Here is a 13,200-nt window from a genome sequence, read left to right as displayed (position 1 = left end):
GTACATATCGACATACTCCCATTGGTATTTGTGTGCTCTTGAACTCTTTAGTTTTCAATTTACCCAACCACTTACATATGTATGTATGTATTTGTGCTTGTATAGGGGCATAGAATATTGCGTAAATGTCTTCATCATTGATTAGCAAATCCTTTATGATGCGAGCCAAGTAAAAACGGGAGGGAAAAGGCAAGAAAAAAAACGAAGCTAATATGGCGAGAGAGGAGCAATAAGAGAAAATAAAGCACAAAAGGCTTTGTCTATTTTAAGCACTACTACACCATTTACATAAGTGTTTATTTTTAGCCGAAAATCCTGCCATCGCTCAACCGTCGCAACATGCAATGGCAATGTGTACACATGTGAGTATGGGTACGAGTATGCATACGAGTATTTGCTCACATACATACATACACACATTTTTGTGTTGACATGTGTTTTTAAACGCTTTAAGCGGGACTAAAACAACAAAGGATCCAACACTTTGCCAGCTGAGTGTTGTTTCAGAGAAATAGAAAGGAAGTAGTGTGCTCCAGCCAGACAAGCCTTCAGCTATTCAGCCACCCAGTCATAGTCGGCTAACGCAAAAGTCCTATGCAAATTTTTTGTTATTATTATGCTAAGCTGGAAGTAAACCATTTTAGTAAATTTTGAAATGTCGAAATGTAAACAAATTGAGAATGAATTTATGCATGTAGCAAAAACAAATAGCGAAATCACATGCGCGTGCATATACTCTTAGTATGTACTTTGTATTTGTGTGGGCTCTCAATAATGTGTGTGTGAATTGTGTGAGTTCTCTACAGGCAATCGCTCTTTTCATACAGTTACGCGTTCTTCACATGTGAGTATGTTTGGCACAGTATTTAAGGATTTTGTTGCGGTTGGTGTCGGATAAGTATCTAAGCACTGAATGAGCGACTACTCTAACAGACTGTTGTGTGCCGAAGAGTACTCGTGTGTGTGTGAGTGAAGTGAATTTCCGTCTTGCCTGTTGGTTGGTTGGTTGTGTAGTGGTAGTGGATTTGTACTGATTGCCATTTTTATTTTCTATGGCATTCGCTGAGCTTTGGTTGTTGTCGTTGTTGGTTGTTTTGTGCACTGTAAACGCATAAATCTACTTTAAGTGGTATTTTGCATATGAATCCTTTTGCCGTTGCTATCCATGCAGCCAATGACGATATCAGAAACGGAACAGGTTTCGTTACTGTGTAGAAAAACTTGGTTTAACGGAAGCCACGTTACGGGTGTGTGGTTTTAATAGTTTTTCCAGACCAAAATATCCAACTAGTTGTTCGACTAGTTTAGACTGAGTGTAGAATATAGCCACTTTATGGGCAAATCTGGGCTTAAAGTGAATTGTGTGACACTGTAGCGTTCTCTCTTTTCTTGACTATATTTCAGCTGTCTCTCCTGGTTTTATTATACACTTTTCTCTCACACAAAAAAAAAACACAAAAAAAAACAAAAAAAAAGAACAAGTTGTGGAATAATCGCGAAAACTAAAAATAACAGAAAATTTTGAATAAAAACTACTAATAACAGGCGATTGAAACGCTATATCGGCAGAACCACGCATTCGCTGATTCCCGAACAGGCGAAGCCGTCAGCTTCTGAGCTTACCATCGGGAAATAAGAAAGCGAAGAAAGCGACTGACTTCATTCAAAATGTGTTATGTTGCCCCACGACAGTCGGTTTTACGTTACCGGAAGGACCCAGATTTACTATATATCCGGCTAAAGATTCACTCCAGCAGCACTTCCCGTACATCTATGGGAAAGGTTTTTGCTGCTATAACAACAACTGACACCATTGAAATTGTAGTATGCGAAAAACTGTGTATTCATTTGATTCCCTAAGCAAAAACATAGATTAGCTCCAAATAAGTGATAGATAGCGAAACTGGGCATCAGTTTAGCCTTATGAAGTGCCAAAGGGCTCTTTATAGAGCAACACGATATGCAAAATGCAACCATTTTCGGCGAAAACATGTCCGTCAAAATAAATTTGTAGAAGCTTTTATAAATAAAACTTAAAGGTAAGAAGGCAAGCATATTTAAACTTGCCCTAAAAACTGGACTTATGTAATTCAACTTTGCGACTAGTTTCAAAGTAACTAGTTGGAAATTTATTATTTTTATACATGTCAAACGCATTTCTGAGCATTTTTGCTTTTAAACTCGCTATAAAAACTGAACTTAAATAACTTAACTTTGCAACTAGTTCCAAAGTAACTAGTTGGAAGTTCATTTATTCATGCACGAAACGAACTTCTAAGTAAATTTTCGTTGATTTGGGAAAAAATTAACCACATTTAGCAACTACACCCAATTTAACTAGTTATGGGCCAGTGTCTGAGAGTTTAATTTTAAAGAAATTTGTTTTTTCTTTTGTAAAATCAAATACTCTGTGCTTATAGCAACTGGTTTCCGAGTTGAAGTTAGAACTAGTAAGCTAGAACGCTTTAAAAAGAATAAAAACAGATTTTAACTACTTTGCATTTTGGTTAATCTACTTTCAATGTAACTAGTTTGAAGCGAGGCAATGAAAAACGAATTTGAAAGTAATTTTTGTATACTGATGTGTATTTAGTCGCACTTTATGATAAATGGTGTGCAATTTCATCAATTCCTCTCAATGTAATATAACTAGTCGGCGAATGGTTTGTGAAAAATCTATTTGAACTTAATTTGTTTTTGACAGATTTTATTGTTAAAAATGTAAGCGAAGAGCCATTTTTTTCTTTTAACATGAAAGTATATGATAAACATTAGCAAAAAAATTAACTAGTTTTAAATAATTTAGTTTTATGGTACAACTATTTTCAACGTAAATAGTGGAAAACTTGTTTGGAAAATGCAAATTTAAAAGTAATTTCATTTGCAATCTGGTATTAAGCTTTTTAAAGTTTTTTTTTTCTTATTATAAACTGCATCCAAACCCCATAGCTATGCAACTAACTTCCAAGCAACCAGTTGGGAACTAGTCTATGAAACAACCGATTTTTATTCACATACCTATTTAGTTCAACAGTGTTTTGAGAGATGTGAACCCAATAGCTATGCAACTAACTTCCCAGTACCCAGTTGGAAACTAGTCTATGAAAAAACCGATTTTTATTCACATATTTAGTTGAACAGTTTTTTGTGATATGTGAACTACTGCAGTTTCTTACAGGGAACCTTTAATAGCTACATTTATTTGCATTTTTGAAACCATGACTAACTCCTGCGTTGTTTCAATCCTTTGGCATTTTCTGGTTTTACAGTTTTCATCCCTCCACCACTTTTTTGCGCATTTTGCCTGCATGGCTGCTGCTCTTATCAGTGCCGTTTTCCACGCTTGCTCGCCCTTCATTCTCTCGACCTTCCGCCCATTTGCTCATTCTTTTACATGCTTGCTTACATCCGTCGGGTTGACTGCTCTATCTATGCTGTATCGTTGGTTTTCGAATGCCTTCACTTTTGTTTACATTTTTTTACTCCTTTTTTCAGTTTCTTTTTTTCAGAAAATCCGCATTTCATTGAAGTAAAGCACTTGAATAACTTATGTCGCCTCCTATTTATTTGCATGTAATTCCGTTCAGCCACTCAGTTCAAAGGCTCAGCAGACCCGACAGGGATCCATGAGAATGCTTATAAGTACGAATGGGTGTGTTTGTGTATAGCCTATATCTCATGCACAAAAATGAGACTGGTATTTTGCGTTCTTTTTTCGAACCCTTTTCATTTGCATTTCACTTTATGAATGTTAAAGAAAGATAGCAAAAAACAAATTATGCCAACAACTTAATTTGACTAACTTTGGCTAATCGAAAAAGACATTGAAATGAAATTTGAAAATGAGAAATACGCTCTTTTAGCGAGCTTGTGCTAAAAGATTTTAAGATTTTTTGTTTTTGGTTTATGGAGGTCACTACTCAAGCGCGTTTGTCCTACAGATATAGCAGGAATTTAAAAAAATGTATATCAGAACTGACAACAGTCGAATGCTGACTTTTGAGGAAGTGGTGATCTTCGTAGGAGGTACAATCTTTACATTCCTTGCTGTGAGGACATGCATGGGTTCGGGCACACAGAGATACTGAAGGAAATTGCAAAGCCGGTGAGCTAGCCAGAAAGTGTACTAATCTTCCGCTGCTTGAAAAGAGAGGCAACATTGGAATCCCCATGGCAACTTGCAAATTAAGTATAAAACATAATATTCTCTAGAAGGCCAATAGGTCATGGAGAGAAGAAAATACTTGTGTTACAGCCAGTCTAATTTGGCCACAAATAGATAAGAAAATGTGGAGAATTGATAGAAAAATAGAGAGAACATCTCGAAGGTCGGGGCTTGCGTCACCGGTGATTGGCTGTTGAGTAGGCCCTCTTCTAGGCTAGAAGTATTTTCTCATGAATACTGCAGAAGTTATAGCGACGAGGACGAGAAAGAAGCAGCAGAACATTTTGTCTGTAATTGTCCAGCCTTAGCTAGGAGTAGAGCAAGCTTGTTAGGAAAATCCTTTTTTGACTTTCTTCCGCAACTATCCGGTGTTGGGTTTCAACCCATCCTATGCTTTACAAGAGTGTCTAACCAAGTAGCTTAGGTGCACTTTCAGTTTTCAGGCAGCTTATTCTCCCATCACTGCTTTCTGACAGGTAGGCAGGCTTTCGAGTCAGCACAGAAAGCTCAGGCGGGTGCTCATCAATACCAAACTATAAGCTCGCGAAGTATTCCTGAGCAAAGATTTTTCTGGTTACTTTTAGTCAAATTGTTGGTTACTTTTAGTCAAAGAACTAACTTAGAAGCAGGTTTCAGCAATAGGCGGGCGCTAACAAGACGCTATTAAAAGGAAAGTCAGCTTCTTTAACTCTGATGTGGTTTTCATTTTGCTCTAGTCAGTTATACGATTTGTTAGCGGAATACGTCTAAAGCGTCCAAAGCCAGCACGTCTGGTGCGCATGTTATGAAGCTATAGATTTATTGTGAAGCGCTTTGGCGACAAGACGGCGAAATAAATTCAACATTTTCTTGCGATTTAAATTTTTTTCACTTGCTACTTCGTTTCGGAAGATTATTTAGTGGCGAAAATTTTTCAAATGTGGAATTGCCATGCCAGTACGATGCTTTTTTCTACAATTGCTTTGTCTTGTTGTAGATTCTTGGTGCATGCATCATCTACGTGGTCTCTGGTGACGATTTTTATTAAAACTGCTTGGTATTACATGCGTAAAAAGCAAGCGGAATATGATTTTGTCTGAAGTAAAAGTAAGCGAATGTATGCACATAAGGATGGGCCAACCAGTATTTTCTCAACATTGTTCTTAAAAGTTTTGGATTCTACATATAATTCCAAGAAAAAAAATAAAAAAATTTTAAAGCAACTATCATTAATTAATACGAAAATTGAGAGGGAGTTGTGGCAATGAAGATAGAAAGTAGAAAAAATACAGCTTCTGTTGAAAGTAAAAAGGATATAAAACGAAAATAATTATAAACAGCCGTACTCAATTTTATAAAAAGATACAATGTTATCTTCCCGTCTAGGGAAGAGTGGAACACTAAACCAACATGGATGATGACTCACAAAAATGGTACACAGGTGGTTCCAAAACGCTACAAGCAGTAGGAGCAGGAATAGTGGGACCACAAATCTCTAACACTAAGTACATATACCACGATTTTCTATGCGCCATAATGGAAACAGTGAAAATTATATCCAAAAGAGGGTTCGAGAAAGTAAAAACTAAAATACTTTCGGGTAGCCAATCGGTTCTCAAAGCCTTGAATAGCTTCACATTCAAGTCAAAAGTCCTAATAGAGTGTAACAATGCACTCGACAAACTGGCCACCCATAATCAGGTCTCACTGATTTGGGTAGCAGGACATTAGGGACACCAAGGAAACGAGAAGGCGGACTTTTACGCTAAAAAAAGAGGCAGAAGGGCTATTTATTGGACCAACCCCTTTGTTCGGCTTTAGCAAAGATACTATAAAACAGGAAACCAAAAAATGGATCCAAACAAAAATCAGGGAACACTGGAACGACACAAGTGGCCTTAATCACTCCAACAAGTTTTTGAACTTAAATGCCAACAGAGCAAAATAGGCTCTAACCCTAATAAAAAGGGATTCAGATTACTATGTACAGCACTTTCAGGTCACTTTGCCTGCAATAAGAACTTAACACAATAGGGTTATCTATTATAGTACAAGATTATGCAGGTTCTGCTGTGATGAAGAGGAGTCTATGGAACAGTTAATCACCAACTGTGAAGCATTAGGCCACAGGAGACAGATAATCCTGGGCTCGTACCTACTAGAGGAGGAGGACCCACAACTACTCTCTCCTAAGGAGCTGGTTCGATATACTCGGTATACTAAATAATTACTCGTATAATTAAGTAATTAGGGGCGCCCAATAGATCAAACTGGTCGCAGTGCATAAAGGTCTTAGCCTAACCCGTACAACCATTACCATTACCATTAATTATAAACACGTTTCTAAATTGAAAAAATAATTAATGGTTAGAAAAATAAAATGTTTCAAATAAATTTGTTTTTGGGGTTTTTTGCAAATTTTGGTTAGATTTACATGGAAAATAAAATTACATAGTAACTCTATCTAATGCAATACTAAAAAACAGGCTGCTTTATGGGGCTCTTACAGTAAAAAATAGGTATCACAAATAAATTGCTCGCACCAAAAAGCCACCGAGTACAAATTTGTATTCAAGAAAATAACATACATAACATATAGAGAGCAAAAATCTCTGCAACAAGTGTTATAATGTGTATGTTGATAAGGTAGAAGGGTCACTGAAAGCTGACACCAAAGCTTTCCGGAATTATATCAAGGATAAGAAGCGAGGAATCAGTGACATTCCAGCATCCATGGTCTGGGATAATCAATCAGCATCAAGTGGCGTGGAGATCAGAAACTCATTTGCTCAGTTATTTAAAAGCATATATGTATGCACCGGTGTCTGACGTCTGTAAACTTAAATGACTTTGAGGTTACCTTTGATAATGTCTTCAAGCGACTGAACACCTTAGATCCTAGTAAAGGTGCGGGACCTGATGGCCTACCGAATGCCTTTCTTAAGAACTGCGCCAATGGGCTCTGTGAACCGCTGACACACATTTTCCAGTCGTCTCTGCAGTGTGGTATTTTTCCTACAGACTGGAAACTCTCGTACGTCAGTCCCATTCATAAAGAAGGTCCAAAGAATACAGTCACTAATTATCCGCCAATCTGCATTCAGTCGGCCTTGGCTAAACTTTTTGAAAAGCTGATCTTACCGCAACTCTCTGCTGCTTTTGGTCCAATCATCACCACAAGACAGCATGGTTTTATTGGTAGCCGTTCAACGTCAACTAAATTTTTCGCCTACACCAACTATCTACTGAACTCACTGAAAACCAACACCTGTGTTCATAGCATCTATACTGACTTCAGTAAAGCGTTCGATCGAGTTGACCATGACATCTTGCTAAGCAAGCTCAGGAAATATGGCGTCTGCGACAAAGTATTAGACTGGCTTAGGTCATATCTAGCTGGTAGACACCTTCAGGTCGAAGTTGATGGCCACCTATCCAATGAATATGCGGCTAACTCTGGTGTTCCGCAAGGTTCTCACCTCGGCCCGATTCTTTTCAGCATATTCGTGAATGATATTGGTAACGACTTCAACTCGGAATACCTACTCTTTGCGGACGATCTTAAAGTTTATCGATCTATCACTAGTGTGCTGGATAGTCATCTACTACAACAAGACGTCGATAATCTCTCTGACTGGTGCACAAGGAACAAACTGGATCTCAACTTTAAAAAGTGTGCTGTGATGTCCTTCTCGAGATCGCGCACTCCCTTACCTGCAGTGTACACACTCAATGGTAATAAAATAAGGGAGGTGGATGACATCAAATACCTCGGTGCCACGATTTACACCAAACTAACTTTCCACAAGCACATAGACGGAATAACTCAGAGAGCTTTTAAGATACTCGGATTTATAACTAGGAATAGTAAGGACTTCAAGAACCACTACTCCCTGATTTATATTTTCAAAACTCTAGTTCTTCCAATACTGGAGTACGGATCCATAATCTGGTCTCCATACACTGAAGCAGGCATTACTAGAATTGAAAGGGTGCAGTGTAAGCTCTGCAAGACCTTAGCCTTCCGGCATTCATCATCAACCGTTTCAGCTACAGAAGATATCTACATTCGGTACAACATCAACAGTCTGCGGTCTCGCCGTCACATAATTGATCTGGCGTTCTTCTATAAAGTGGTAAAAGGTATTATTGATGCCCCAGAAATACGCAGCTCCTTCGAGCTTGCCCCGGCTGGTCTCACTCTTAGGAATAGTCGTCTACTGAAAACAGTCGCTACCTACAAAAGCTACGTCTATCACGGCCCGTGCAATAGAATAGCCACCAGCGTCAACTCACTTCATGGTGTTCTCGATTTCTATGGTGGAATCTACGATATTTTCTGCGAAATGCCAAAAATATCATCCTATAGTAATACCTTGATTTTTCTCAAGAACCTTCTGTGCCATAATCTTTATCATTGTATTTCTTACCAGCCCTCTATAAATTCTGATTCTGTACTCACTTTTTTATTTGTATGTATATTACCGATTGGCGTTTGTTTAATAATAAATAACACTTTGGCCAATAGTAATCACCATAATAGCCTGGTATTAATTAAAAATAGCTTCCTTCAATATTCTAGCGCCTCGAAATTGACTTTACATCTATGCTGTGGTGAACGTTTTTCTTCGAATTTTATGTAGAACCCAACTGTGCTAGAAACGAAAATGACAAAAAGGTTTGACCCATCCTAATATACATACATACAGACATATTTATTTTTATTTATTTATTAAAAAAAATAACACAAAAAAAAGAGTTCCTGTTTAACATCGCAAAATTGCTTGTCAAGCAAACGCAAAGGGTTAAAATAAAATACTTCAGGATCGCAACTTTGTTCACATGCCGTTAAATGTGAGTGAAAATATGACATTAAGGTGAGTAAGCGCACCACGAAGCAGTCTTAAAAAAGTAACTCAAACTCTAACTCAATAATAATAATAAAAACGAGAGGAAGACAAACAACCAAAAATAGGTAAAGGGTTGTGTGCACCACATTACAACAAAAGTATAACATAAAAGCTAATTAGGCATGTATAACAGCTATATGGAAGAGAAAATACCGACTAAGCGCCTAGAAGTAGACAATATTCAAAATAAAACGCATGTGTGTATGTATGTGCGCCATTTGTAACACCGCATCTATGCGCATCATTGCGCTTTTCGCAGCGCTCCAAGGATGAAACATATTAATAGACTAAGGCAGAGGACAAAAAGTGAAAAAAATGAAAAAGAAAAAAAAATGAAAAAGAAAAAAAAAATGATTTTCTTTGCAAATAAGTTTGCAAACGTTTACACTTATAAATGAAGCTGTGCGTAAATATGTATACATGTGTGTGTGTATCATTATTTGGCACTGCTGCTGCTACTACTGCTTGCTGTCTGCGGTTATCTTGCCACACATGCTTTATGAGCCGCAATTTTTGTTTGGTTTTAGACACCGCAGTCAAAAGGAATACAAACACACCCACAAATACACGAATACGAAGGGAGTTGCGTCAGCTCTGTGGTGTGTGCATGTGACTACACCACTACACCGACCACTCGCATGTGGCATGGCAAAGGATTCGAAGTTGCTCACTTGTAAAAGTTGCTTGTTTTCATGATTTCTATGCTGTTCTGTTGCCGTTTTTCTTGTTTATTCTAGTTGCTTTTGCATTTTTTATTTAAACATTTTTTTTTTTTTTAATTTTTTTCTTCAAACGTTATTTTGAATCTTAATGCCCGCTTCTAGTCCCTACATCTTTTTTTATTTTTTGTTTTTTTTTCTCGTGCATGTAGCGGCGCGTTGGCGGCAATAGCAGCGCAGCAGAGACATAAAAAAATGTCAAACACTGCTACACCGGATAAGCTGAGCAAGATGGACGGGCTGGCGGATATACATACACACATACATACATGTCTGTGTACTTGTCTTGTAACCCCATGTATGGGTATTTGTTCGTGTGCATGTGTGTTGTGTTGCAAGAAAAAATACGCATGCATGCAGGGACGCTCACGCTTGCTCGCATCGCTTGGCTTGATTGTGACTCTTAGCCGCCTAGGAGTGATTTCTATGCAGCCCAGCAAAGGGATCGTCCTATGAAAATGTGCGTTTATATCTACATACATATATGCATATGTATTAGTGCGTTTTTTGTTCAACTCATACGATTTTATGGATTTACTCGCACACACACACATCCATATGCATATATGTTTATGAATATATGTGGATGTATCACCATGCATGTATTACTGTGCCTTGCAGCGTGTCCGCTTGTGGCTTTTACAGCTAAAATATTTTCATGCCGCTTCAATAACTTCTTGTTGTTTGAGTTAGAAAAAAATGTTTGAAACAATGTTGGAAAAAAGTTAACATAAAAACAAGAACAACTACTATTTTATCCTAAAGGCAAGACAACGTTGTGGACATGTGTGCCAATACACGCGCCGAATAGACACACAGCAATAGAAAAAAGCAACAACACACGCATAAATTGCGGGCCTGTGCATTTCAACCCAACCGCCGATACATCTTCATTACACGAACAGGTCTAACGAACTGTACAAGTATTGCACGGTCGTACATTTTATTTGTGATAGTGAAAAGCTGTATTCCCTCTGCTAGTAGGCTCAACGAGGTTTAGAATGTTGTAGTTGAAAAAAAGAGTAAAAACAAAATCACTCTTTATACAACAAAAGACGCTTTGACTTTACAGATCCCTATACACTATGTGTGTATAATATATATGTATGCATGAATGTATAGGTACTTTATACAGTCATGTGCAGCAATTACATCGCATGTTCGTCCTTTTACGCCTTGCAAATGCATTGATCCTGTTCACTGCTTCTCCAGTTTCCCTTTGCCATTTCCACTTTCGACGACTTTTCTATCCTGGTTTCACACATACATACATACACACACATATATATTCCTACTTAATCTAACACGTTGCTTCTATGTTTTTCAATATTGTCACCAAAGACATGACAAGTACTGGACACTGCATGGACGCGTGGACTTACAGCAATCAAAGCGTATTGACCACACAGCATAAATCCACACACTCATACTCATGCTCATTAGTGGCATATATTATATAAATGTGGAATTTTCGTTATGTACAAACATCAACTTCTTCTTCTTGTTCGCCATATTCTTTGATATGTTGACATGATTTGGTGTAATCACTTTCTTTTTCTGCACTCAGTGATGGATTATGCAACTATCATTTGTACTTTGCTCCGATGCGAACTTTTTGTTATTACTTTTTTTTTTGTGGTTTTTCTTGCTTGAAGCTTCGTGTAATTTCAGTTATCTGTTCTGTTAGCTGTTCAACACCAGTTGTGTTATTGGTGATATGTAAGCGTAGAAAATTAATTAAAAAATGTTCAGGAACATGTTAGGGTGACTGACTCTCGCATAAAGCAAAAAATCACAACAAAGTTTTGAAATTAAAACAAAAAAAATGTAATAAAAAAGATCAATATAAAAAAAAATAAAAACTTTTAATTAAACAAATAAAACAAATTTTATCAATCAAAAATACGGTTTAACATAAAAACACATTTTCAGGAACACGTAAGGATGATCGTAAAGCAAAAAAAAAAAATTATTAAAAAAAAAAAATAAAACAAAAACGTTTTCAAATAAAAACAAAAATGTTATCAAAAAAAGTTCAGGAACACGTTACAGTGGCTGACTCTCGTAAATCAAAATCATATTTTAAATTAAAGAAAAGGGTTTTAAATTAAAAAAAATATATAGTTTTAATTTAAAAAAATTTATATAAAAACAAAAATAAAAATTTTGAATTAAAAAAAACACATTTAATTAAAAAAGGTTTAAAATATATTAAAATAAATGAATTAAAAAAAAAATTTCAAGAACACGTTAGAGCAACCGAGAGCAACTCTCGTAAATAAAAAAAAAAATAAATTAAAAAATATGTAATTAAAAAACAATTTTAATAAAAACAAAAGTTTAATACAAAAACCCATTTTCAGCAACACGTTAAGCAAAACAAAACATTCAAATTTAAAAAATGTAAATAAAAAAAATTTTAATTAAAAACAAAAAAAATTGATTTAAAAATAAAATGAATTAATCAAAGAAGATGCAAATTTAAATCAAAAAATAATTTTAATATAAAAGAAAAGTTAAATGAAATTTAGTAAATAAAAAAATTTTAATATACAAAAATAGTAAGAAAAAATTATAAATAAATTAATTAATATAATTAAATTAATAAAAAAACATTTGAATAAAAAAATTTGTACAATACAAAAATATAAAAAAAGGAAAATTATACTTTAGCAGCACGCTGGGGTGACTGATTCTTTCGTAAAGCAAAAATTTAATTTAATTAAAAATAAATCAAAAAGGAAACTGAAGGAACAATTCAATAAAAAAGTTTTAAATAAAAAAAATTAAATTAACAAAAAAAATATATAACTGAAAAAAAAAGAATTGTAATAAAAAAGATTCACATAAAAGAACTAAATTAAAATTTTTTTTAAGAACACGTAAAACAAAAAAAAAAATTAATAAAAAAACACGTAACTAAAAAAAATTTTATCGAAAAATAAAATTAACTAATTAAAACAGAAGAAACAGGAACACGTTAGGGTCTGTGAATCTTCCGTAAAGCAAGAAAAAGTAATTAAAAAAAGGTTTATACTAAAACAAAATTAATAAAAAAGAAGTTTAACATAAAAAAATTAAATAAAAAAATTTTCAAGAACAAGTTCGGTTAACTCAAATACTCGTGAAGCAAAAAAAATGAAATTAAAAGAAAGAAAAAATTAAATTAAAACCAAAAAAAAACTTGTTTATTAAAAACAAGAAAAACTTGATCGGAGGTGGCGAGTGGAAACTACTTGCGTTACGACCAGACAAATCTGGCCATCCTACAATCTGAAACAGACAAAAACCTTTATAAGTCTTTCGAAACACGAACTAAGGCATATAATATCTCTTATCACCGGCCACTGCCTTTTGGGCACTCACGCACGTCGGCTCGGGGTTCCTCAAAACGACCTGTGCAGATACTGCGAGGACGAAGATGAGG

General features: G+C 35.6%; 1 protein-coding gene across 1 annotated transcript in view; it reads right to left on the bottom strand.

Moving 5' to 3' along the window:
• The window catches only part of LOC129248420 (cell adhesion molecule Dscam2), a 229,806-nt gene that overhangs the window by 25,286 nt on the left and 191,320 nt on the right, over nucleotides 1-13,200 (bottom strand). The gene's annotated exons all lie outside the window — the stretch shown is intronic.

The sequence above is a fragment of the Anastrepha obliqua genome, chromosome 5 (assembly GCF_027943255.1).
Source record: "Anastrepha obliqua isolate idAnaObli1 chromosome 5, idAnaObli1_1.0, whole genome shotgun sequence".
Taxonomy (NCBI): Eukaryota; Metazoa; Arthropoda; class Insecta; order Diptera; family Tephritidae; genus Anastrepha; species Anastrepha obliqua.
This window is presented reverse-complemented; position numbering and strand designations above follow the sequence as displayed.